Genomic DNA, 4,771 nt, shown 5'->3' with positions numbered 1-4,771 from the left:
GAACTTAACATAGCAAAGCAAGGCATGGAAGTATTCTACTAAATGCACATGACAAAAGTCCCTTACTGACCATAAGCCAAAAAGGACCAGAAGATATGATGTCAAGCATGTAAACAGAGCAAGTTTCGTTATCAGGTTTCAGACTTTGCAGAAAACAGAGCATAGCAGAAATATTAATATGTAGGCCTCTTTGTGAGCTTGATGCACTCACTACAGAGCAATGCATGACAAACCAAGCATACCTACAGCAAGACGGCATGTTTATGAAGCTAAACGTGGCAAGAACAAATGCATAGCCTGTATGGATCAACTACAGTAAGCTTGGCAAGATTGCAAATCATGTTAAGAATCTGCCAGAAATATTTTATAGCAAAAGTAGAGCAAGATTGAGTCATTCTATGGCACTCCATAATTGCAAACAATTGCAGTAATAGGTCAATTACAACTATAGCTACAAAACATCCTTACTGAACATCTCCAAAATATGCACGGATCTCTCTGTAGCATCAAGCTTACATGGCAACAAAATTACAGCAGACAAGGACTTTGAGAAATCACCATGTCCCTGAAATCAGAAATATTACGGGACCTACTTTGCATGCTAGTGCTAGTCACCACAGAGATCACAAAAATACATGGACTACACCACTGGAAAGATGGCATGTCATACTTCAAAACACATGTAGAGCTCATGCTCAAAAGATGCACAGAAAAAATGATACAAAAATGACAAATCTCCAAGTTCTGATAAGAACCAGAGAATAACAGCAACTAGCCCTCTTCCAACAGAGATTTGGGCAACAATATGACCTCTAATGAACGTGGCGGAATTGAACAAAATGAAGAGCATCACGAGGCGAATAATTTGACATATTATACGCGCAAATCGGAGCTACATGCACGGAGTTATGGCATCACAAACAGGGCAAGATGCTGAGAAAAATTATGACTTAGAGAAAATCGGGCACGGGGAAAAAGTCAACGGTACAGTGATTCGATCGGATCTGGGGGAGAGCTCGAGCTCGGCCTCGGTCGATGGCGTTCGCCGGCGGGAGGAAGAGGAGGCCGGAGGGGCGACGGCGGGCGGAGCGCCGGCGGGCACGGCGGAGGGGCGCGGTCGCCGGCGTCTCTGGCGGGGCGGCGCCTCGGGCGGCGGCGAGGCACACGGCCGGCGGCGACGGTGAGGATGCCCGGCGCGGCGGCGCGGGCCACGGTGGCGGCGCGGCAAGGAGCAGTCGGCGGAGCGCGGCGGAGCAACGGGCGCGGAGGGGCGCGGCGAGGCGTCGGGCCGGCGGGCCTGCGGCGGGCCTGTGGGCCGCGGCGGTGGGAGGCCGGAGGCGGGCCACGTGGCAGCTTGCGATTCGTCCGCCGGCGCGGGCGGACGTGTCCGGCGCGGGTGGACTTTGTCCGGCGGCGCGAGGTGGAAGACGCTAGGGTTTAGACTGCGATTTCGTTTTTCGGGATGCCCACATATTTATAGGTAGAGGGAGCTAGGAGGCTCCAAATGAGGTGCGGTTTTCGCCCACACGATCGTGATCGAACGACCTAGAGCTTGGAAGAGAGTTTGATGGGTTTTGGGCTGGTTTTGAGGGGGGTTTTGCTGGACACTCAAATGGACTTTGCGGATGCCCGGTTAACCGTTGGAGTACCAAACGACCTCCGAATGGAACGAAACTTGACCGGTAGTCTCCGGGTGGTATATTAAGGCCACTTGACAAGCCTCGGTCCATTCCGAGAAAGTTTGAAACACGCACACGAAAGAAAACAAGAGGGGTGCACCGGAGGAGATAGGAGCGCCGGATTGGAAAACGGACAACGGGGAAAATGCTCGGATGCATGAGACGAACACGTATGCGAATGCAATGCACATGATGACATGATATGAAAATGCATGACATGACAAAATACAAAACGAAAGACAAAACCCGACAACGGAGGGAAAGTCATAACACATAGCCGGAAATGGCAAGAGTCGGAGTTACAAATATGGCAAGTTACATGCGGGGTGTTACACATTGCTTCTTCCTCGTATTCCCGTAACTCTCCGGTGCTCCGAAAAATACCCGAATCACTCGGAACCTTTCCGATGTCCGAATATAGTCGTCAAATATATCAATATTTACGTCTTGACCATTTCGAGACTCCTCGTCATGTCCCCGATCTCATCCGGGACTCCGAACTACCTTCGGTACATCAAAACACATAAACTCATAATATAACCGTCATCGAACTTTAAGCGTGCGGACCCTACGGGTTCGAGAACAATGTAGACATGACCGAGATACGTCTCCGGTCAATAACCAATAGCGGAACCTGGATGCTCATATTGGCTCCCACATATTCTACGAAGATCTTTATCGGTCAAACCGCTTGACAACATACGTTGTTCCCTTTGTCATCGGTATGTTACTTGCCCGAGATTCGATCGTCAGTATCTCAATACCTAGTTCAATCTCGTTACCGGCAAGTCTCTTTACTCGTTCCGTAATACATCATCCCGCAACTAACTCATTAGTTGCAATGCTTGCAAGGCTTATAGTGATGTGCATTACTGAGTGGGCCCAGAGATACCTCTCCGACAATCGGAGTGACAAATCATAATCTCGAAATACGCCAACCCAACAAGTACCTTCGGAGACACATGTAGAGCACCTTTATAATCACCCAGTTACATTGTGACGTTTGGTAGCACACAAAGTGTTCCTCCGGTAAACGGGAGTTGCATAATCTCATAGTCATAGGAACATGTACAAGTCATGAAGAAAGCAATAGCAACATACTAAACCATCAAGTGCTAAGCAACGGAATGGGTCATGTCAATCACATCATTCTCCTAATGATGTGATCTCGTTAATCAAACGACAACTCTTTGCCTATGGCTAGGAAACATAACCATCTTTGATCAACGAGCTAGTCAAGTTGAGGCATACTAGTGATACTCTGTTTGTCTATGTATTCACACATGTATCATGTTTCCGGTTAATACAATTCTAGCATGAATAATAAACATTTATCATGATATAAGGAAATAAATAATAACTTTATTATTGCCTCAAGGGCATATTTCCTTCACAAACATCACAGGCAATGTGACCGTTCCCTTCGGCTGGCTCCTTCCCGGGTTGACCCCTTGAAACGTGCCCATTTCCTCGAGGTCTCCATCAGGAATTTGCAGCCTCTTGATCACAACGGGCGAGATCAAGTTCAGACCGGCCCCGCCGTCAAGCCGCATCTTGCTCACCTTGAGGTTGCGTATCGTTGGTGAGACCAACAACGGCAAGCACCCGACCGCAGTTGTGCGGTCAGGGTGGTCCTCGGCGTCAAAGATGAGGGGCATGCTGGACCACTTCAGCGGTTTCTGAGCGTCGAACGAGGGCTCCGCTACTGTAATCTCACGCGCCCACTGTTTGAGCTGGCAGTGAGAAGTATGCAGCGAGGCGCCACCGTCGACGCACATGGCCTCTGTAGCCTTCTGGAACTCTTGCTCACCGGACTCGTCGTCCTCGTCATGATCATCTTCTTGCTTCTTGTTGCGGCCCCGAGTGGGCCTCGCTTGTTGGTTATCCTTGCCGCGGTGACCTCCTTGGCCACCACGCTTCTTGCTGGATCCCTCGGCTGTCACAACCCAAGAATTTGTTTGTAACTAGATGCACCAGTGAGTTCCATGCATCATGTTTAAATTTTTGAAACTCGAAATGGGGATGTCCAAACCCTAGCACCAAAGCAATCCAAATAGGCTCAACCTAAAATAATTTTCAATGAACCTGAAATGCCTTCCCAAAAATGTTCATCATCTTTGGATTGGTCTTGAACCTCTGCCAAAAATATTGCACATTTTTTTCTAGGTCAATTGGGGGTCACTGAATTAAATCATATAGTATTTGCATATGGGCATTTAAATCCTATAAAATATATTAAATGCTCAAATAATCGCAAACTAAAGTGTTTACTGTTGGAAATATTCCAAACAGTGGCCACAGTCAGTTGCATGATTTTTGGAAATGCCCTGGCATTTTTAATAAAGCCAAACACAATTACAGAAAATAGAAAAACAGAAATAAAAGAGAGAGAGAGAACTACCTGGCCATACCTGTGTAGGCCACTTGGCCCACCCAAAGTAGCCCAGCCCACCTGGCCTTGTGCCACTCACCCCCTACCTCTGCCAGTAGGCACAGGAGAGACAGCGCACGGCGCGCGCGGGCGCCACGCCACCAGGCTGCTTGCCTGCGTCGCCTGGCCACCGCGACGCCTCGCGTCCTCTCCTCGGCGCCGCCTCGACCCCCTCGTCCATTCCCCTCTCCCTCTAGACGCACTGCCCCCCTCCTCTGCTCTCTCCCCGAGCGGAGCTCGCTGACGTCGCCGCCACATCCATGGCTACAGGCCACCACTCGCCCAACCAGTGAGATCACAAGGTCCGCCACAATGCTGTGGAGCAACACGCCGACGCAGGCGCCAGCGGAAGCCCTGCAGCGTCGTCCCCGATCTCATCTTCAACCTCTGGCCGCCGACAACCTCACCGTCGATTCGCGATGTCGGGTGCCTCCCCAAGCCTTCTGAGACCTCCGTCGACCCCGTGGTGAGCTCCTCCACCGTTCACCAATGACCCCGTGGTCTATATCTCGCCGTAGACGTCGTCCCCATGAGCTCCGAAGCTCGCCACCGCCGTACCTCGTCGCCACCGTGGTCAGAGCCACTGAAGCTCGAAGCCGAGCACGCCACTACGGCCAGCGTTCTGCCAGGAGTCCAGAGAGCCCCTTTGACCAGCTGCTCG

The sequence above is a fragment of the Aegilops tauschii genome, chromosome 3 (assembly GCF_002575655.3).
Source record: "Aegilops tauschii subsp. strangulata cultivar AL8/78 chromosome 3, Aet v6.0, whole genome shotgun sequence".
Taxonomy (NCBI): domain Eukaryota; kingdom Viridiplantae; phylum Streptophyta; class Magnoliopsida; order Poales; family Poaceae; genus Aegilops; species Aegilops tauschii.
Note: the sequence above shows the minus strand (reverse complement) of the source record.